At 42.6% G+C, this 22,877-nt stretch overlaps 1 protein-coding gene and 1 pseudogene across 1 annotated transcript in view; both read left to right on the top strand.

The window, feature by feature from the left end:
* The window catches only part of LOC137426058 (adhesion G-protein coupled receptor G6-like), a 43,014-nt gene that overhangs the window by 10,982 nt on the left and 9,155 nt on the right, over positions 1-22,877 (top strand). The window lies entirely within an intron of this gene.
* LOC144891468 (tubulin alpha chain pseudogene) lies at positions 15,216-15,960 on the top strand (annotated as a pseudogene).

The raw sequence follows: 22,877 nt of genomic DNA, 5'->3' as shown, positions 1-22,877 counted from the left end.
GCTGTGAGGTGTTTTTAATTTCATGTTTTGTGGCTGTGAGGTGTTTTTAATTTCGTGTTTTGTTGCTGTGAGGTGTTTTTAATTTCGTGTTTTGTTGCTGTGAGGTGTTTTTAATTTCGTGTTTTGTTGCTGTGAGGTGTTTTTAATTTCATGTTTTGTGGATGTGAGGTGTTTTTAATTTCGTGTTTTGTGGTTGTGAGGTGTTTTTAATTTCGTGTTTTGTGGTTGTGAGGTGTTTTTAATTTCGTGTTTTGTGGTTGTGAGGTGTTTTTAATTTCATGTTTTGTTGCTGTGAGGTGTTTTTAATTTCGTGTTTTGTTGCTGTGAGGTGTTTTTAATTTCGTGTTTTGTTGCTGTGAGGTGTTTTTAATTTCATGTTTTGTGGATGTGAGGTGTTTTTAATTTCATGTTTTGTTGCTGTGAGGTGTTTTTAATTTCGTGTTTTGTTGCTGTGAGGTGTTTTTAATTTCATGTTTTGTTGCTGTGAGGTGTTTTTAATTTCGTGTTTTGTTGCTGTGAGGTGTTTTTAATTTCATGTTTTGTGGATGTGAGGTGTTTTTAATTTCGTGTTTTGTTGCTGTGAGGTGTTTTTAATTTCGTGTTTTGTTGCTGTGAGGTGTTTTTAATTTCATGTTTTGTGGCTGTGAGGTGTTTTTAATTTCGTGTTTTGTTGCTGTGAGGTGTTTTTAATTTCGTGTTTTGTTGCTGTGAGGTGTTTTTAATTTCGTGTTTTGTTGCTGTGAGGTGTTTTTAATTTCATGTTTTGTTGCTGTGAGGTGTTTTTAATTTCGTGTTTTGTTGCTGTGAGGTGTTTTTAATTTCGTGTTTTGTTGCTGTGAGGTGTTTTTAATTTCGTGTTTTGTTGCTGTGAGGTGTTTTTAATTTCATGTTTTGTTGCTGTGAGGTGTTTTTAATTTCGTGTTTTGTTGCTGTGAGGTGTTTTTAATTTCGTGTTTTGTTGCTGTGAGGTGTTTTTAATTTCGTGTTTTGTTGCTGTGAGGTGTTTTTAATTTCGTGTTTTGTTGCTGTGAGGTGTTTTTAATTTCGTGTTTTGTTGCTGTGAGGTGTTTTTAATTTCATGTTTTGTTGCTGTGAGGTGTTTTTAATTTCATGTTTTGTGGCTGTGAGGTGTTTTTAATTTCATGTTTTGTGGCTGTGAGGTGTTTTTAATTTCGTGTTTTGTTGCTGTGAGGTGTTTTTAATTTCATGTTTTGTTGCTGTGAGGTGTTTTTAATCTCGTGTTTTGTGGCTGTGAGGTGTTTTTAATTTCATGTTTTGTGGCTGTGAGGTGTTTTTAATTTCGTGTTTTGTTGCTGTGAGGTGTTTTTAATTTCATGTTTTGTGGCTGTGAGGTGTTTTTAATTTCGTGTTTTGTTGCTGTGAGGTGTTTTTAATTTCATGTTTTGTGGCTGTGAGGTGTTTTTAATTTCGTGTTTTGTTGCTGTGAGGTGTTTTTAATTTCGTGTTTTGTTGCTGTGAGGTGTTTTTAATTTCGTGTTTTGTTGCTGTGAGGTGTTTTTAATTTCATGTTTTGTGGCTGTGAGGTGTTTTTAATTTCATGTTTTGTTGCTGTGAGGTGTTTTTAATTTCGTGTTTTGTTGCTGTGAGGTGTTTTTAATTTCGTGTTTTGTTGCTGTGAGGTGTTTTTAATCTCGTGTTTTGTTGCTGTGAGGTGTTTTTAATTTCATGTTTTGTTGCTGTGAGGTGTTTTTAATTTCATGTTTTGTTGCTGTGAGGTGTTTTTAATTTCGTGTTTTGTGGATGTGAGGTGTTTTTAATTTCGTGTTTTGTGGTTGTGAGGTGTTTTTAATTTCATGTTTTGTTGCTGTGAGGTGTTTTTAATTTCGTGTTTTGTGGTTGTGAGGTGTTTTTAATTTCATGTTTTGTTGCTGTGAGGTGTTTTTAATTTCGTGTTTTGTGGTTGTGAGGTGTTTTTAATTTCATGTTTTGTTGCTGTGAGGTGTTTTTAATTTCGTGTTTTGTGGTTGTGAGGTGTTTTTAATTTCGTGTTTTGTGGTTGTGAGGTGTTTTTAATTTCGTGTTTTGTGGTTGTGAGGTGTTTTTAATTTCGTGTTTTGTGGTTGTGAGGTGTTTTTAATTTCGTGTGTTGTGGCTGTGAGGTGTTTTTAATTTCGTGTTTTGTGGATGTGAGGTGTTTTTAATTTCATGTTTTGTGGCTGTGAGGTGTTTTTAATTTCGTGTTTTGTGGCTGTGAGGTGTTTTTAATTTCATGTTTTGTGGCTGTGAGGTGTTTTTAATTTCGTGTTTTGTGGTTGTGAGGTGTTTTTAATTTCGTGTTTTGTTGCTGTGAGGTGTTTTTAATTTCGTGTTTTGTGGTTGTGAGGTGTTTTTAATTTCATGTTTTGTGGCTGTGAGGTGTTTTTAATTTCGTGTTTTGTGGTTGTGAGGTGTTTTTAATTTCATGTTTTGTGGCTGTGAGGTGTTTTTAATTTCGTGTTTTGTGGTTGTGAGGTGTTTTTAATTTCGTGTTTTGTTGCTGTGAGGTGTTTTTAATTTCGTGTTTTGTTGCTGTGAGGTGTTTTTAATTTCGTGTTTTGTGGCTGTGAGGTGTTTTTAATTTCGTGTTTTGTGGCTGTGAGGTGTTTTTAATTTCGTGTTTTGTTGCTGTGAGGTGTTTTTAATTTCGTGTTTTGTTGCTGTGAGGTGTTTTTAATTTCGTGTTTTGTGGTTGTGAGGTGTTTTTAATTTCGTGTTTTGTTGCTGTGAGGTGTTTTTAATTTCGTGTTTTGTTGCTGTGAGGTGTTTTTAATTTCGTGTTTTGTTGCTGTGAGGTGTTTTTAATTTCGTGTTTTGTGGTTGTGAGGTGTTTTTAATTTCGTGTTTTGTTGCTGTGAGGTGTTTTTAATTTCGTGTTTTGTGGTTGTGAGGTGTTTTTAATTTCGTGTTTTGTTGCTGTGAGGTGTTTTTAATTTCGTGTTTTGTGGTTGTGAGGTGTTTTTAATTTCGTGTTTTGTGGTTGTGAGGTGTTTTTAATTTCATGTTTTGTTGCTGTGAGGTGTTTTTAATTTCGTGTTTTGTGGTTGTGAGGTGTTTTTAATTTCATGTTTTGTTGCTGTGAGGTGTTTTTAATTTCGTGTTTTGTGGTTGTGAGGTGTTTTTAATTTCGTGTTTTGTGGTTGTGAGGTGTTTTTAATTTCGTGTTTTGTGGTTGTGGTGTTTTTAATTTCGTGTTTTGTGGTTGTGAGGTGTTTTTAATTTCGTGTTTTGTGGTTGTGAGGTGTTTTTAATTTCATGTTTTGTTGCTGTGAGGTGTTTTTAATTTCGTGTTTTGTGGTTGTGAGGTGTTTTTAATTTCATGTTTTGTTGCTGTGAGGTGTTTTTAATTTCGTGTTTTGTGGTTGTGAGGTGTTTTTAATTTCGTGTTTTGTGGTTGTGAGGTGTTTTTAATTTCGTGTTTTGTGGTTGTGAGGTGTTTTTAATTTCGTGTTTTGTTGCTGTGAGGTGTTTTTAATTTCGTGTTTTGTGGTTGTGAGGTGTTTTTAATTTCGTGTTTTGTTGCTGTGAGGTGTTTTTAATTTCGTGTTTTGTGGTTGTGAGGTGTTTTTAATTTCGTGTTTTGTTGCTGTGAGGTGTTTTTAATTTCGTGTTTTGTGGTTGTGAGGTGTTTTTAATTTCGTGTTTTGTGGTTGTGAGGTGTTTTTAATTTCATGTTTTGTTGCTGTGAGGTGTTTTTAATTTCGTGTTTTGTGGTTGTGAGGTGTTTTTAATTTCATGTTTTGTTGCTGTGAGGTGTTTTTAATTTCGTGTTTTGTGGCTGTGAGGTGTTTTTAATTTCGTGTTTTGTGGTTGTGAGGTGTTTTTAATTTCGTGTTTTGTGGTTGTGAGGTGTTTTTAATTTCATGTTTTGTTGCTGTGAGGTGTTTTTAATTTCGTGTTTTGTGGCTGTGAGGTGTTTTTAATTTCGTGTTTTGTGGCTGTGAGGTGTTTTTAATTTCGTGTTTTGTGGTTGTGAGGTGTTTTTAATTTCGTGTTTTGTGGTTGTGAGGTGTTTTTAATTTCATGTTTTGTTGCTGTGAGGTGTTTTTAATTTCGTGTTTTGTGGTTGTGAGGTGTTTTTAATTTCATGTTTTGTTGCTGTGAGGTGTTTTTAATTTCGTGTTTTGTGGCTGTGAGGTGTTTTTAATTTCGTGTTTTGTGGTTGTGAGGTGTTTTTAATTTCGTGTTTTGTGGTTGTGAGGTGTTTTTAATTTCGTGTTTTGTGGTTGTGAGGTGTTTTTAATTTCATGTTTTGTTGCTGTGAGGTGTTTTTAATTTCGTGTTTTGTGGTTGTGAGGTGTTTTTAATTTCATGTTTTGTTGCTGTGAGGTGTTTTTAATTTCGTGTTTTGTGGTTGTGAGGTGTTTTTAATTTCGTGTTTTGTGGTTGTGAGGTGTTTTTAATTTCGTGTTTTGTGGTTGTGAGGTGTTTTTAATTTCGTGTTTTGTTGCTGTGAGGTGTTTTTAATTTCGTGTTTTGTGGTTGTGAGGTGTTTTTAATTTCGTGTTTTGTTGCTGTGAGGTGTTTTTAATTTCGTGTTTTGTGGTTGTGAGGTGTTTTTAATTTCGTGTTTTGTTGCTGTGAGGTGTTTTTAATTTCGTGTTTTGTGGTTGTGAGGTGTTTTTAATTTCGTGTTTTGTGGTTGTGAGGTGTTTTTAATTTCATGTTTTGTTGCTGTGAGGTGTTTTTAATTTCGTGTTTTGTGGTTGTGAGGTGTTTTTAATTTCATGTTTTGTTGCTGTGAGGTGTTTTTAATTTCGTGTTTTGTGGTTGTGAGGTGTTTTTAATTTCGTGTTTTGTGGCTGTGAGGTGTTTTTAATTTCGTGTTTTGTGGTTGTGAGGTGTTTTTAATTTCGTGTTTTGTGGCTGTGAGGTGTTTTTAATTTCGTGTTTTGTTGCTGTGAGGTGTTTTTAATTTCGTGTTTTGTGGCTGTGAGGTGTTTTTAATTTCGTGTTTTGTTGCTGTGAGGTGTTTTTAATTTCGTGTTTTGTGGTTGTGAGGTGTTTTTAATTTCGTGTTTTGTGGTTGTGAGGTGTTTTTAATTTCATGTTTTGTTGCTGTGAGGTGTTTTTAATTTCGTGTTTTGTGGTTGTGAGGTGTTTTTAATTTCATGTTTTGTTGCTGTGAGGTGTTTTTAATTTCGTGTTTTGTGGTTGTGAGGTGTTTTTAATTTCGTGTTTTGTGGCTGTGAGGTGTTTTTAATTTCGTGTTTTGTTGCTGTGAGGTGTTTTTAATTTCGTGTTTTGTGGCTGTGAGGTGTTTTTAATTTCGTGTTTTGTGGATGTGAGGTGTTTTTAATTTCATGTTTTGTGGTTGTGAGGTGTTTTTAATTTCGTGTTTTGTGGTTGTGAGGTGTTTTTAATTTCGTGTTTTGTGGTTGTGAGGTGTTTTTAATTTCGTGTTTTGTTGCTGTGAGGTGTTTTTAATTTCGTGTTTTGTGGTTGTGAGGTGTTTTTAATTTCGTGTTTTGTGGCTGTGAGGTGTTTTTAATTTCGTGTTTTGTGGTTGTGAGGTGTTTTTAATTTCGTGTTTTGTGGCTGTGAGGTGTTTTTAATTTCGTGTTTTGTGGATGTGAGGTGTTTTTAATTTCATGTTTTGTGGTTGTGAGGTGTTTTTAATTTCATGTTTTGTTGTTGTGAGGTGTTTTTAATTTCGTGTTTTGTTGCTGTGAGGTGTTTTTAATTTCGTGTTTTGTGGTTGTGAGGTGTTTTTAATTTCGTGTTTTGTGGTTGTGAGGTGTTTTTAATTTCATGTTTTGTTGCTGTGAGGTGTTTTTAATTTCGTGTTTTGTGGTTGTGAGGTGTTTTTAATTTCATGTTTTGTTGCTGTGAGGTGTTTTTAATTTCGTGTTTTGTGGCTGTGAGGTGTTTTTAATTTCGTGTTTTGTGGTTGTGAGGTGTTTTTAATTTCGTGTTTTGTGGTTGTGAGGTGTTTTTAATTTCGTGTTTTGTGGCTGTGAGGTGTTTTTAATTTCGTGTTTTGTGGCTGTGAGGTGTTTTTAATTTCGTGTTTTGTGGCTGTGAGGTGTTTTTAATTTCGTGTTTTGTGGCTGTGAGGTGTTTTTAATTTCGTGTTTTGTGGCTGTGAGGTGTTTTTAATTTCGTGTTTTGTGGCTGTGAGGTGTTTTTAATTTCGTGTTTTGTTGCTGTGAGGTGTTTTTAATTTCGTGTTTTGTGGCTGTGAGGTGTTTTTAATTTCATGTTTTGTGGCTGTGAGGTGTTTTTAATTTCATGTTTTGTGGCTGTGAGGTGTTTTTAATTTCGTGTTTTGTGGCTGTGAGGTGTTTTTAATTTCGTGTTTTGTGGCTGTGAGGTGTTTTTAATTTCGTGTTTTGTTGCTGTGAGGTGTTTTTAATTTCGTGTTTTGTGGCTGTGAGGTGTTTTTAATTTCGTGTTTTGTGGCTGTGAGGTGTTTTTAATTTCGTGTTTTGTGGCTGTGAGGTGTTTTTAATTTCGTGTTTTGTGGCTGTGAGGTGTTTTTAATTTCGTGTTTTGTTGCTGTGAGGTGTTTTTAATTTATTTTGCCAATCCTCCCTGACCTGCATATGGAGCACCAAGATGATCAGGATTAACAACCCCTCTCAGCAAAGTGGGGGTACTTAGCAGTTAAGTAGTTTTAAATTAAGAAGTTATATGAATACCGGACTAATCGTTCCCACGTGCTTGGTAGACTGGGTCAATTTTCTGAAAATGTGCTTATTTAAAGTGCTGAAGGCAAATCGTGTTCATTGAGGGCACACAATGTTTTTAGGGGTATTGAGGGGTGCTGAACTCAAATTTGCCGTATGCCCAGCTCAAAAATGGCCGTCAATTCCTAAAAATTGAGAAATCAAAAATGGCCGCCTCCGCCGGGCTGAAATGTATTTATGTACATATCTTTTTGACTAAACAAGGTAGAAACTTGAATGAAATGTGCTTTTGTAGGTTTTCATGTATGCGGAATCCAATGCCATATTCAGTTTTGAAATAAAATGTGAATAAACTGCTTGAAACTCATATTTATTTCTAAAATAGTCATTTGTAACGTTGAGTAATTCATCGATCAGATAAGATCCACAAGCAGGTTGATCCAAGGTGTCCACGAGGCTCTTTGACAACTACTCCTCCCACAGCTCCATACGTAGCTGGATGGGGTTGATGTTGCACTGAGAGCCGAACTCTCAGATGTCTGCACATCCATAGACGCCGATCACATTGGACAGATGGTCGACAAACTGACTACCGACAGATTTCAGCAGCCCATGAAAGAGTTTGCTGCAGCTCTTGCAATTGATGATCCGAATGCTGAATTCTGGTGGGACTATATGACTATGGTCAGCTTCATACTCTGCTTCATAAGAGCGCAACGTGATGGATCATGGGATCTCCACCTATATGCGTTCAAATGTATGCTGCCATTCCTCTTCAGGTACGATCATATTAACTACGCTAGATGGGTTACTGTATACCTGGCTGAGATGTCGGTTCTCCCACCAGAAGTCCTCCTCGAGTTCTGGGAAGCCACTTCGTAGTAAGACACAACGATCGACGCTTCAATCAGGTATCGCAGGACCAAAGCACGGAATGGCTAAACGCTACAGGAAAGAAGAGTGGAGGCTTAGTAGGTATCACCAGAAAAGCATCCGCACTCAGTAGATGGACATTGTCGTATAATCTGAGAACGGTCATAGCTTCTCAGACAACAGCAATGCTGAGACTGACAACGGACGATGATGTTGATGAGTACACACACAATGAATGCACGAAAAGTAGGATGGAGAAAGACGACTCTGATGAAGGCAGCATAGTTGTATCGTTGAAACAGCATGGTGTGTTTCAAGATGGCGGTGACACATTGAAGAACATAATCAACAAGGATGTGGTCACGTCTGTGATTCAAGAATCTCTGCTTAGTGCAGAACACCTTGGACAGGTGCAAATGAAAGTCTTCGTGGACAAACGTCTGCGTGAGCCTCCAGATAGTGACCAGCACCTGGATCTGAAATCACCCATTCAAAAGAATAAGGTCAAGACATTTGCCTCTTTGTACAAAGTCGTGCAACTTTCCAAGGGCAAGCAAACACTATCAAAGTGGACAGGAACATTCTACAAAGGCTCATAATAGCTTATAGAGCAGGGCGTGAGGTAAACCTAGAAAACATCCTCCAGCATGAACTCATGACCATCCCACTATCTTTGGCCACAACTAGTGGTTGTCTTCATTCCACCAACAAGTCTGTGTTAGCAAACATACTGTTGCAACAAGTCCAAACCCCTGCAAATGTTACACTCGATGAACCCAGCTGCCTGCTCATTGATGGCCAAGCACTCGTGATGGCACTTGGAAAGCCGACTGACATTAGAACGTTTGGTGACTATGCCGACACCTTTGCTAACACTGTGTTCAAGATTGGAGCAAATACCAGAGGATCGACGTAGTATTCAACAGGTATCAAGACGAATCAATCAAAGCAGGCATAAGGATCAAACGCAAGCAGCGCCACCGACCGGTACGTCGTAAAATAGAAAACGAGACATCAGTTCCTCTCCCATCAGACTGATTTAGCTTGATGTCACTCGATGAAAATAAAGCAGATCTCGCTCTACTACTTTCAAACCATCTGATTGAACACAGCCCGACAGATGAACCAGTGGTTGTAGTCGCAGGGGGGTTTGCCACAGCAATTCATGCACAATTAAGTAAAAATTATTGCCATTGCTGTCATGTTACAAATAAATAAATTGCTTGTCAAATGTTGGTTTACATCGAAGCGCTCCAGTGTTATTTGAGGTACCTTACTTTGCTTCGCCAAAATGGGAATTGCATCCCTAATATGTTTCCTGCCAACATTTAAATCATATGTAGTGGGCCTCTGGACTTAAATGGGCGGTCTGTGTTCCTGGTGGGGAAGGAGAGGGATGGGGCTTGTGGATCTTATCTGGTCGACGAATTATTCAACGTTAAAAACGACTATTTTTTTTTTTTTTTTTTTTTTTTTTTTTTTTGTATACAATATCGAGGCTCGTGAAAGAGCGAACATTAATCACACAGAAAGACAAACCGACACATAAAACATATAACATCGGGAGCGGTAGACAAGATGGGGAGAGAGGGGGAAGGACACAAACACAACATTTGAGAGCAGGGACCGAGAGACATGGAGACATCGAGAGATCTGAGAGAGGGTGAGGGCTTTGGGGGGGGGGGGGCATGGGAAGGGGGCGGTGGGAGAGGTATAAAACATATGGACACTGCCAGGACTTCCAGGAAAGAAGTTGGAATTTCAAAACAAGGTGGATCTGGGGTGAATTAGCGGGGGTAGAAAAGATCAAGGTTTTGGATGGGGGAAGATAAGAGATGGTGGTGAACAGCTGTTTTAAAGACCTGGAGGGAGGAGTGGGATTGAAGGGAGTGAGGGAGTTTGTTCCAGAGGCGGGAGAAAAGAGGAATGAAAGAGTGAAGGTGAGCAGAGAGCCGAGATTTCGGCAGTTTAACCATCAGAGGGTTGCTGGCAGATCTTGTGCGACCTGTAGGAATATTTGGGGGACAGAGCACAGAGAGAGCTGGGGGTGCAAGGCCGGAGAGGAGTCGGTAGAAGACAGAAAGACCACCTACCTGCCTGCGGTGAGTGAGTGAAAGGCCCTCAGAGATAGCTTCATCGCGGGAGATTCCAATAATTCTGAAAGCTTTGGTTTCAACAGCGTGAAGCCGAGCTAGGTGTGAGGCAGGAGCACCGGCCCATAGGGGAGAACAGTATTCCATTGAGCTGCGGATGAAAGCCTTGTATGTGGTGAGGAGCTCAGGTGTGCCGAGGAAGGACTTCGCACGACGGAGGATGCCCAGTTTGCGACTGGCTTTGGAGGCCAGCTTGGAAATGTGGTTTTCCCAAGAAAGATCATGGCAGATAGTGAGACCCAAAATCTTGAGCGACAGAACTTCTTGGAGAGGATTGTTGAGAAAGTAGATGGGAGGGTTGTCCAGTCGATCTTTTCGGAGAGACATAGTAAGAGTGTGAGATTTGTCAGGATTGAAAGACATGTTCCACTTGTTTGACCAGTCTGTGATTTTGTCCAGGTCTTCAGAGAGTGAGGAGGCAGCAGACTGCCGATCTGAGGGAAGAGGAATGGAGCGGCAGAGAGTGGAGTCATCAGCAAAGAGATAGAGAGGATTTTCGAGAGAGTCAGAGAGATCATTGATGAAGACCAGAAAAAGCACGGGGCCCAGAACACTGCCTTGGGGAACTCCAGCCTGAACAGGAAGAGGAGATGAGAGAAACCCATTCAGGGCCACACGTTGACGACGACTAGAGAGGAAGTCCGCCAGCCATGCGTGGAGATTTCCATGGATACCAAAGGAGGAGAGTTTGGTGAGCAGAGCGGGGTGCCAGACCGTGTCGAAGGCACGTGATATGTCGAGGGAGACAGCTCTAATTTCCTGTTTGGCATTGAGGACCTCCATCCATTGTTGAGACAGCAGAAGCAGCATGTCCAGAGTAGAGTGACCTGGTCTGAAACCAAATTGATGATCAGAGATCAAGCCATTGGAGAAGAGGAAAGATTTCATATCCGAAGCAATGATGGATTCCATGACTTTGCTGATAATTGGGAGAAGGCTGATTGGTCTGTAGTTGCTAGGATCTGTTTTTGCACCTTTTTTGTGCAAAGCGGTGATGTTGGCTGATTTCCAAGCAGATGGCAGTTGACCTTGAGCAAAAGAGAGGGTGAAGAGAACAGAGAGAGGGTGAGATAGAGCAGCAGAGCAGGATTTTAGGACCCGTGGGCTGATGCCGTCGGGTCCAGTTGCAGAATCGGAGTCGAGGGTTGACAGAAACTTTTCCACCTTGTCAGGAGGAAAGGACACGGAGTCCAGGAGCAGCAGGGTACGACTGGGTATGGTGGGTACAGAGAGGGATGGGTTTGGGACACAAGATTTAGAGGCAAACACAGAGTTGAGGCATTCAGCTTTTTCACGTGCGGAGTCAGCTGTGTAGCCATTTGAGGTAAGGGAGGGGATGGAGGGGGAACAAACACCAGAAACGGATTTGACCAGACGCCACCAGGATTTGGAAGAGGGAGACAGATAAGAGAGTTCGGTCTTGAGAACGGAGAGATATTGTTTCCTGGCTCTCCTGAGGGTGGACACACACTTGTTTCGGGCTTTGTGAAAGGAAATGAGATTTCCTTCCGTTGGATTTGCTTTCCAGGAGACGAAGGCAAGTTGTTTCTGGGCAACAGCCTCACCACAAGATTCCGTGTACCATGGACGGGAGGAAGGGTATGACAACTGAAGACGAGATGGGATAAATCTGTGCATGAGAGAGAGCAATTTACTTTGGAAGAATTCCCAGGATGAGTTGATGTCAGAGGTGGTAGAGATGGGAGACCAGTCCAGATGATTGATGGCTGCTTGAAGACCGTGCCAGTTGGCCTGAGTGAAATGCCAGACTCGTCGACGCTGAGCAGGCTCCCTGAGGATGGTCAGAGAGATGTCCACTTTAACAAGGACATGATCAGATGATCCGATCGGAGCAGAAGAAGAGCAGCAGACATTTTCAGGGAAGTTAGTCATAACCAAGTCCAGAAGAGAAGATGTTCCGTTGACTGAGATCCGGGTCGGGAAATTGACAGATTGTGTCAGTCCCAGTGAGTCGCAGAAGTCCTTTGCTGAGGAGCCATGGCTGGTGAGAGAGGTACCCACACCCAGCCAACTGGCATGATGACAGTTGAAATCACCACATATGAGGAGGAGAGAGTTGGGATGAGTAGATAGAAGTTGGTCCATATCATCAGACAGCGAGATGTAGATGGAGTCATCACTGTTTGGTGGACGGTACAACACACATATGAACAAGAGGTGGGAGCGAAGGGGAAGCCGTAGCCAGAGGTATTCCTGGGGGTGAGGTGGAGAGAGTGCAGTGCAGGGCGAGTGAGGAAGAGAGTTTTTGATAAAGATAGCAACCCCGCCTCCAGGACGAGGCTCAGGTCTATCATACCGGAGGAGGGAGTAGCCCGGGAGAGATACTATGGAATCAGAGACATCATAAAGGAGGAAAGTTTCTGTTAAGCAGATCACGTCTGGTTTGACAGAAGCAACCTGTATGGAGAGATCAGTTAAATTTGAACGAAGGCCCCGGATGTTTGAGGTCCATACCGTTAATGAAGAGGAAGGGGGAGCATCAGATACAGAACAGGGGGGAGGAGGGGTAGGGTAAGATGTGGAAGAGGTGGAAGAGGTAGGGAGAGCTGTTGAAGGTGTGTCAGAGATTTCAGAATAGCTCAGAGAAAGGGAAGGATGGGGCGGACAAAAGGTTTGATGGTGATTGGGTGAGCCACAATGAGGTGTTATTTGAGGAGGGGGAAGAGCGAGGCAGAAGGTTGGGGGAGATGGAGGTGAGAGTTTGAAGGGGGAAGAAGCGGGGAGGACGCTTTGAGGAGGGGGAGTGAGAGGGGGGAAATTGAGAAGCAATGAGGGTGGGGAGATTTGAAGGGGAGGGGTGAGGGGGGAGTTTGGGAGGGAAGGGACAAGGGGAGGGATTTGAAAGGGATGGGATATGGGGGAGATTTGGAGGGGAGGGGTGAGGCAGGAGTCTAGGAGGGGAGGGGCGAGGGGGCGTCTTGGCGGGGAGGGGTGAGGGGGTAGTTTAGGAGGGAGGGGGCAAGGGGGGAGATTTGAAAGGGATGGGTGATGGGGAAGATTTGGAGGGGAGGGGTGATGGGGAAGATTTGGAGGGGAGGGGTTATGGGGAAGATTTGGAGGGGAGGGGTGAGATTGGATTTTTGAAAGTGTACGATTAATGGGAAACGAACATTTATTGCAAAATGAGTTTCTTGTGACCTTCGAGTTAAAAATACGTTTAAGGACGCTGGATGGAGGATGGAGTGCAGGAGAGTTTAGGGAATGTAGAAAAAAGGCACTATAGGAGATGGATATTTTTTTTGGGATGAATTGATTTGGTGAGCAAGTCGAAAGCAGCCTTTTAAAGAAGAAGAAGAAAAAGGTGTTATAAAATAGGACGGAATACATAACTTGAGGGGAAAGTGTAAACATTGAAGGTTAATGAGTGAAAACTATCTGGGGAAATGGGGGAGAAACACGTGGTCGAAGAACGAACGAACGAATAAGAAGAAATAAACGAATGAGAACAGAGAAGGAAATGTTTTTTTTTGTTTTTTTTTTTTTTTGAGTTGAGATTTACACAAGGAAGTAGGCTATGGGTGAAAAGACTGGGAATACAGAGAACGAAAGTTATTGGATCACAAACGACGGACCACTGAGAGAAAAACAAAGCCTCAAGGTTGTACAGTGCACACTGTACAAGGCCTCAAGACACGACACGAATTAACACGATTTTCAATACAGGTATGAAAGATTTGCACCGAAAAATCTTCGTAGGGACACAATATACGTACAACACCATAAATAAATACAGTTTTAACGAAAATACAAATGGGAACAATCACTTAACTTCGATTTCAAATCGTTCGCGACGCGGCAAAGGCCTTGCTCGCGACACGGCAAACAGACGATCAATTTATGAAAGATAAACACCGAGAAACAACCAAAGTTGCACACAATAACTTCACACACCGAAAGATAAATACAGTTTCGACAAAATACAATTGTGAACAGACTTAACTTCGAAAAACGTGGAGACCGTGTGGAGCTTCGAAAATCCCTCCCACCGTCTCCAAGATCTCGCGAGATCTCAATCAAGAGATATTTTAGAAATAAATATGAGTTTCAAGCAGTTTATTCACATTTTATTTCAAAACTGAATATGGCATTGGATTTCCCATATATGAAAACCTGCAAAAGCACATTTCATTCAAGTTTCTCCCTTGTTTAGTCAAAAAGATATGTACATAAATACATTTCAGCCCGGCGGTGGCGGCCATCTTGGATTTCTCAATTTTGAGGCATGATCGGCCATTTTTGAGCTGGGCATACAGCAGATTTGAGTTCAGCACCCCTCAATACCACTAAAAACCTTGTGTGCCATAAATTAACACGATTTGCCTTCGGGGTTAAGATTTTTTGAAAATTGACCCAGTCTATGGGGACTGGAAACGTTTTCCAAAGCTTCATTGCTGGGCCCATTCCCTGACGCTTGTGTGCATGAAACACTGCTAGGTGCTCGAGGGCTAGCACTACCTTCTGTTGCTTGTGGGCATGGACCAACGGCCTCCCCATTTGCTGCTGAGTTACTGTCTGTACACACTGGTGCTTCAGGTTTACTGGCATGTTCACCTTTTTCCTGTCACATTCTTGCTAACCACAAGGTGTCACTGAAGTGTCACAAGGTTCACTTGGATTCTTCCCTGAATATAATCAGGTTTTCTTCTCAATCTCTCCTCCTCCTTTGGATTTAATCACAAAGCTTTTTCCTATCATTCCGCTGACTTGGTGTTAGGTCTGGGGCCACATATATCTCTGCCCACTTCTCCATTCCTCTAAGGTTCTTTGCAGAGTATAGAATGTCCCTCTTTTTTCTCTTTTTCACAGAATTTTGATCCTCCAGTTCTCTGTCACTAGTTATTGAAGCTTTCGACTCGGCATCATCATACAACACGAGATTGTTCTTACGCCTCTTGCGATCGACAACTTCCTCCATAGTCAGGATGCTGACCAAAGCTGGCTGCATTCTGGTGTCTTGAGATATAAACTGTGACTGTACCTGTTCTCTAATGTCAATATTTTGAAGCAAGTTGACTTGGTTGATCATCCTTCAGTCTCACCGCATCAGCATAACTTTTTCTGATTATTTTGTCCCCAGTTTCTATCATGCCCTTGACGGTTACCTAAAATTTCTGAAGCATCTTTCCAACCTGCTCTGTCACCACCTTTTCGACCTCGTGAGATACTTTGTCACTTATAGAGTTGACATCCCCATCATCCTTTCTAAATACTGCTTTCGTGGCTTGGATAGCCACTTTTTCACAGGCACGGCAGAACCAATGTGTATGGTTTGACTCGATGTCAAAGACGTTATACATATCTAATGTCATGTCTTGACACCCCACACAGCACCATGAGATCGCATGAGAGCGTGCTAGTGTATGCCACAGCGTTGGCCCAACGAATGAGGTAGTTATCTTACACCACCCACACCCCCCTCTACCACTACTTCTCAAACATCACTCCCACAATACCCACCACCATCCCATACCTTCCACAATCCCCCAACAACCGTGTCCCTGGGTGGTGCAAGGATTGTCTCCGTTCTGCGTCATGCCCGTTCATGGTGGACAATGAGGCAATCTACGATATTTGCCGTCGTAACCTGGACATTGAATGCCCGAGCTACACCAATCTGAACTGCCTCATTGGGCAGATCGTTTCCTCCATCACGGCCTTGCTGCGTTTTGACGGTGCACTCAATGTTGACCTGATGGAGTTTCAGACCAACCTGGTGCCTTACCCACGGATTCACTTCCCGCTCACCACGTATGCGCCCGTCATCTCCGCAGAGAAGGCCTACCACGAGCAACTGTCTGTGACCGAGATAACAAACGCCTGCTTTGATCCTGCCAATCAGATGGTGAAATGTGACCCTCGCCATGGAAAGTACATGGCTTGCTGCCTGTTGTACCGTGGAGATGTTGTCCCGAAGGATGTGAATGCCACCATCACTGCGATTAAGACGAAGCGTACCATTCAGTTTGTGGATTGGTGTCCCACAGGCTTCAAGGTTGGCATCAACTACCAGCATCTAACAGCGGTGCCTGGTGGAGATCTCGCAAAGGTCCAGCGTGTGGTCTGCTTGCTCAGCAACACGGCCACCATCGCCGAGGCCTGGGCACGTCTCGACCATAAGTTTGATCTCATGTACGCCAAGCGTGCGTTCGTGCACTGGTACATGGGAGAGGGAATGAAGGAGGGAGAGTTCTCCGAGGCACGCGAGGATATGGCTGCTCTGGAGAAAGACTACGAAGAAGTCGGCGTCGATTCTGTTGAAGGAAGAGGAGGAGGGGGAGGAATGTTGAACGTGGTCTGTTTGCCGAGATGGTTTTCAACAGGATTTGATCGTATTCAAATAGAAGTTGCTGTTTGTTTTTGTCATCTAATAACCACATTTTTGAATTTGTATCCCACCAATCGGAAGGTGGCAATCGGAAGGTGGCCAATCGGAAGGTGGCATCCTAAAGGGTACCTCACACCAAAAAATGGTTTTTACGGACGTCTACGGACGTCCACGGATGTTCTTTCTACGGCAGCGTTGCGATTTTTTGAGCAAAATCGTGAACAGCCGGGAGAGGATTTTGCTTGACCATGACCGATTCACAGCGGTTTATTACGGTTTAGTACGGACTGCTGCGGCTTAGTTGCAGATATACACGGCGGAGATACGGTGCCTCTACGTTTGCTTGTGATTCCTTACAGTTCCCAGCCCAGAATATAAAAACGCACACCCCCCCCCCCCCCCCCCCACTCTCCCCTCATTTTGCTGCTGACTTCCAAGGGGGCAAGACCTATCCAGGAGAGCCATGAACGGAGCACCCGCTGCCCAGAGAGTCCAAGGAGAGGGAGAATCCTTGCGGATGGTTAAGATGGCCTTACGGAGTCTTACGGTGGTGTTCCGGCAGTTGCGGAAGCGTTGAGGAGGCGTTGAGGAAGCGTTGCGGTCTAGATTTCCGTAGCACTGCCGTAATTGTCTTACGAGAGTTTTGGTCTGGACAAAACTCTCGAAAGAAATTACGACCCCTCCCGGACGCTTAAGGATCCATACGAATGCTCCAGGAAGCGTTGAGGATGTCCCAGGTGCCACAAGGAATGCTCCCCGTTGTGCACGATTTTTTCGCCGCAACGCCGCCGTAAACGTCGTAACGACCCCTTAAGGCCGGTGTGAGGGGGGTTTAATCGGAAGGTATGATGGGACCGTTGCATGGCTGACAAAACAAATTAATTTTCACAGAAGCATCACACAGGCTCGTAGAATGAAAAAAAAAAGGCATCTTTAATCTCCACCAACTGGTGTCAATCTGAGGGATTAATATGATGTAGTGGGTTACTTTAATGGGAGTATGATTCTTAAATTCAAACATTGTAATTTGACATGTCACCATGTATTTTACCATTTTGTTCGTTTTATAAGGTAATTAAATGACATCATACTGGTCATTTCCAGTTGAGTTCCAGTTCACTGGTAATTCCCTGTGTGTCGCAAGGGGCGACTAACAGGGTTGGCGGCAGGAAGGGCATCCGGCCATAAAACATTGCTTTATAATAGGGGACCACGGTGACCGAAAAAGGCCAACCCCCACTCTGTGGGGGAATATGGCCTCCAAAGGTGGTTCCAAAGGTGGTTCTGCGTCATGTCCGTGCCGTATTTATTCTGGAGTTCAATATAACAGATTTATCAGTCAATACAAAATCTTTGATAAACCGCCAAGTGAACATTCGACTGGTATTTTCATCTACACTTCAAATTACATAACACTGCCATCTTCCTCTTCACTAACACCACGTTTGTCTCATTCGCTTGCACAAGATTTGAAACGATTTGGGTCTACAATTCCTCCGAAAGTGTTTCTGTCACTAATTTTGTCTCCAATTCACAATCTTCTTCTTCCTCACAATTCCACTGATCTGTTTCAATATGGTGAGAACCTTCAGAGTTGCGAATGATGGTGGAATCAGTATTGGAATCTGAGCTCGACATGCACTGGTTCTCTATGTAAGTTGCTGGTTAGGATCAAGGTGAGTTCATAATGTGATGCACTGGAAAAATCGAAAATCGAGACTATAGGGTTTTTTCGGAACCTTGAGAGGGCAAAAAATTTTTTTTTAATTTTTTGTCCCTTTAAATACCAATCGAAGTTGTAATTGTGGGTGGAGTCAGGGCAGCTGTCCAACCAATCGGTAGGAAAGATTGTTACAGACACACACACACACACACACACACACACACACACACACACACACAAGCATATTATTATATGAGATGATATCACAGTGACATTCACCTATCAAAGTGGCAAAATAGTGATGCAAGCAGGATGACCCTCGGCCAATTACCAAGATGAACGAATGGCTGCTCTCTATGATGTGTGGCAAGTCTCCCAGGAATTATTATTTTAGACATGCTGCAAGTCAAGTGTGTGATGTATTTTGAAAGTGCAGGGAGTCTATTGTTACTCCCCTTTCCCCATGCCCCTCACCTCCACACCAAGGACCCTCACTGATTGCTGCAGACCATAGGTTCGGGACCACTTGTCTTTATCTCTCTCCAATAAGTTTTCAGCCAAAGCAGCGCCTAGTATCAAAATTTTTATTCAATACCACACTGAAATCTTGTACATTTATTTTAAAATAGTATTAAAAAAAACCTTTTCGAGAGAACAAATAGACAAGAAGACGTCATGCAGAGCATGATACTTGCAAAATCCACCCCTCTCCCCAAAAAAGTTGCGATGGATACATAAAATTGGCCATTTCACTTGGATTAAAATTTACGACCTTAATCAAAGCTCGGGTCAATCGGATTAAAATTGATGATTTTTCAGATGAAAATTGATATTATAAGTTCGATCTTGAGTTGACCTTTGACCTTTTTACCTCAAATAGTTGGTTTCCCAATTCAGTGATGCACGATGTAATTGCTGTTTGATTTTCAAGTTAATATGATGAAAAGTGATTTTTCAGATGAAAATTGATGATTTTAGAAGTTTGACCTTTTCTTATTTTTTTTTTGGAATACAGAATCGAGGCTCGTGTAAGAGCTAAGCACAACAGAAGAGAACAGGGACGTCGGTAGATCTGTGTAATGGGGAGGGCTAGGGGAAGAGGGAGGGGTACACAGTACAAAGCAGATGAACACTCGAGGAATTTCAGGAAAGAAGTTGGGGATTGAAAGAGTCGGATTTGGGGTGTTTTAACGGGGGTAGAAGAATGGAGTTATCAGCAAAGAGATAGGATATTCCAGAGAGTTGGAGAGATCATTAATGAAGACCAGAAAAAGCACAGGGCCCAGAACACTGCCTTGAGGAACTCCAGCCTGAACAGGAAGGGGAGAAGAGAGAATTCCATTCAGGGCCACATGCTGACTGTGACCAAAAAGGAAGTCTGCAAGCCAAGCATGGAGGTTTCCATGGATACCATACTAGGAGAGTTTGGTGAGCAGAGCTGGGTGCCAGACCGTATCGAAGGCACGAGATATGTCAAGGAAGACGGCTCTGATTTCCTGTTTGGCATCGAGGACCTCCATCCATTGTTGAGACAGCAAATGCAGCATGTCCAGAGTAGAATGACCTGGTCTGAAACCAAATTGATGATCCGAGATCAAGCCATTGGAGAAGAGGAAGGATTTGATATCAGAAGAAATGATCGATTCCATGACCTTGCTGATTATTGGGAGCAGGCTGATTGGTCTGTGGTTGCAAGGAACTGTTTTTGCACCTTCCTTGTGGAAAGCGGTAATATTGCCTGATTTCTAAGCAGATGGCAGATGACCTTCAGCAAAAGAGGGTGAAGATAATTGAGAGAGGGTGTGAAACTTGGGGTGGAGAAAAAAAACTCTTTGGGGTGGGGTGGAGAGAGGGCAGTTCAAGGAGAGTGAGGAAGAGAGTTTTTGATAAAGAGAGCAACCCCACCACCAAAACGAGGCTCAGGTCTATCATGCCGAAGGAGGGAGTAACCAGGAAGAGATATTAAGGAATCGGAGACATCTTGAAGGAGGAAAGTTTCTGTGAAGCAGATTAAGTCTGGTTTGTCAGAAGCAACCTGAATGGAGAGATCAATCAGGTTTGAACAAAGGCCCCGGATGTTTGAGGTCCATACCATTAAGAAAGAGGGAGGGGGAGCATCTGGTACAGGACAGGGCAGGGGAGGGGCAGGGTAAGACGAGGAAGAGGAAGAGGAGGAGGTAGGGAGTGCTGTTGATAGTGTGTCAGAGGTTTCAGAAGAGCTAGGAGAAAGGGAGGGATGAGGAGGACAAAAGGTTTGATGGTGATTGGATGAGGCACAGTAAAGTGTTGTTTGAGGGGGGGAGGGGCAGTGCGAGGCAGAAGGTTGGAGGAGATGGAGGTAAGAGTTGGAAGGAAGAGGAAGTGGGAACGACGCTTTGAGGAGGAGGGTTGAGAGGAGAGAATTGGAGAAAAAAGGAGGGTGGGGAGATTTGAAGGGGAAGGGTGAGGGGGAGTTTTGAAATGGAGGGGTGAGGGGGGAGTTTTGAAGGGTAGGGGGGAGATTTGAAGGGTACGGGGGAGATTTGAAAGGGAGGGGCAAGTGGGGACATTTGGAGGGGATGGGCGAGGAGGAAGTTTAGGAGGGGAGGGGTGAGGGGTGAGAATTGAAAAGGAGGGGTGGGGGGAGTTGTGGAGGGTCAGAGGTGAGGGGTGAGTTTTGAAGGGAAGGGTGGGGGGAGTTTTGAATGGGAGGGGTGTCGGGGGAGATTTTAAGGGGAGGGGCAAGGGGCGAGATTTGGAGGGGAGGGGCGAGAGGGGAGTTTAGTATGGGAGGGGCGAGGGGTGAGTTTAGGGGAGGGGTGAGGAGGGTGAATTGAAAGGGAGGGGTGAGGGGGGAGTTTAGGAGGGGAGGGGTGAGGTGGGAGATCAAGAGGGGAGGCATGAGGTGGGAGTTTAGGAGGTGAGGTGTGAGGGGGGAGTTTAGAAAGTGGATGATTAATGACAAACTAACATTTTTTACAAACTGGGCTTATTGTCATTTTGAAGTCAGGGATCCGTTTGAAAATGATAGAGGAGGGGTGGGATGAAGGTGAGTTTATAGAATGTAGGGAGGAAGAATTGTAAGAGATTGAATATTTTTTTTGAAGTGGAATTCATTGAAGAGGAAATTGAAAAAAGCCTTTTAAATAGGAAGAAAAACAGCGTGTTGTAATAAACCAATGAATAAAACACTGCAGGGGAAAGTTTCAATATATTTCAATAATATTTAAACAAAACCGTGAAAAAACAATCTGGGAAATGTCCCTGAAGTGAGGGCGTGAATCAGAGAAAGAAGGAGAAATGGTTGAATGAGTGTGGTGGAAACTAGAATTGGAAAGGAGAGGATCGGCTGGAGAGGTGGAAGAAAAAGGAGATAAAGGGGACGGGGTGAGACAAGCACGTGTCCGCGAGGAGAGAAGGAAATAATAAAGTATTTTTTTCTTTTTTTTGTATTTCAAACGTTTGACAAAGGGTAAGATGTTCGTGGGAGGGAGGGGGTAGGGGAGAAAATCAAAGAAACAAGCAATACAGCGAAGGAAAGAACTTGTATTCACAAAATACCGATGAGAGGGAGGGAGCGTAGAGGTACCAGGCCTCGCACGAAGTACGACACGAAAAACGATTAATTACAAACAAGTTTGCACGAATTACAAAACCAAAACTAAACTAGAAACACACAATAACACATGCACAATAAAACAAGCATTCTGAGTATTGCGCTGCAATACATGTCCCCTACCAAAGTTCAAATTGCCATAACTTTGTCAAAAATGATCGAATATGCAAATTTATGCACGGTTGATGCTGGTTTTCAAACTTGATCTGAGGTATGCTGAGACACGTGTGTCACACCTCGCCTCGTTGATAAGCCCGCAAGGTCGCTCCGTGGAGCGGCCTGCACGTATTGCACTGTGTGAATTATATAAATTATTACCAACTCACGGTCTGAAGTACTTGCGATTCAAGAGATATCCATTTTTTTATGGCACATTGGAGAAGCCAATGCGAGGTTTCTTCTTCCTCAGCTTGTCACAACTGTCAAATGCGATCGAGTTAAAAAAGTCAGAATTTGACCAAATCTGTTTTATTCGTTTGTTAATATGTTGGAACCCATCTGTGGATCGGTCCCATCGGCCGATGGGTCTGACCCGTTTGCGGATCCGCAGATGGGTCGCCCATCGGCCGATGGGCGACCCATCTGTGGATGCACAAGAAATGACAATGCAGACCCATCGGCCGATGGGTCTGCGCCATCTGCAGATGTGTTTTTCACCTTGAAGGAATGTGTATGCATCAATGGTGGATGAGTATGTTTATTTGAACCTAAAAATAAGCAATTGATGTCATAAATGTTTATAAAGCAGTCCGTGACATGTGGTTTGTCGATAACCGTTTGTCGATAAGATAAAAATAAGATAATGTCGCTTCATTTAAATAAGATAATGTCACTTAAAAATAAGATAAATAAAAATAAATAAGATAAATAAGATAAATAAAAATAAGATAATGTCGCTTAAAATAAGATAAGATAATGTCACTTCAAGGTGAACAACACATCCGCAGATGGCGCAGACCCATCGGCCGATGGGTCTGCATTGTCATTTCTCGTGCATCCACAGATGGGTCGCCCATCGGCCGATGGGCGACCCATCTGCGGATCCGCAAACGGGTCAGACCCATCGGCCGATGGGACCGATCCACAGATGGGTTCCAACAAATATACCTCAGCTATTGAGAAATCTTAAATTAGAATTTTTTTTGAGATTAAAATGACTGCAACAGGTCGTGTCCAACGATGCTTTCAGTCAGTACATGTGATAAATAATTAAATCCGCACACATTACGCCTCTTCTTCTTCATGCAATAACAACTTCTAGCTTCCAGACCGTACATCCAATCATCTTGAAATTTTGCACACTTGTTACTCTTCATGACGTCCACTACAATATGAAGTTTCACGTCGATCAATAAAGCGATTCAAGAGATATCCATTTTTAAAATATTTTCGTTTAATTAGCGATATCTGCCAAACCACGTGAGCTATCGCAAATTCCAAAAGGATATTTTAGTAGACTGACATGCGGAACAGATCTGTGAAGTTTCCCCTCGATTGGATCAAAAATGAGGGAGGGGCTCGGTTTTAAATGTTCATGCTTAAAAACGTCATAACTCTGAAACCATGTGACGCATGACGTCATGCCTGTTGACCTTTTTGTTCGTCATGGGTATGCGATTCT

The sequence above is a fragment of the Myxine glutinosa genome, chromosome 4 (assembly GCF_964187855.1).
Source record: "Myxine glutinosa chromosome 4, kmMyxGlut1.1, whole genome shotgun sequence".
Taxonomy (NCBI): domain Eukaryota; kingdom Metazoa; phylum Chordata; class Myxini; order Myxiniformes; family Myxinidae; genus Myxine; species Myxine glutinosa.
This window is presented reverse-complemented; position numbering and strand designations above follow the sequence as displayed.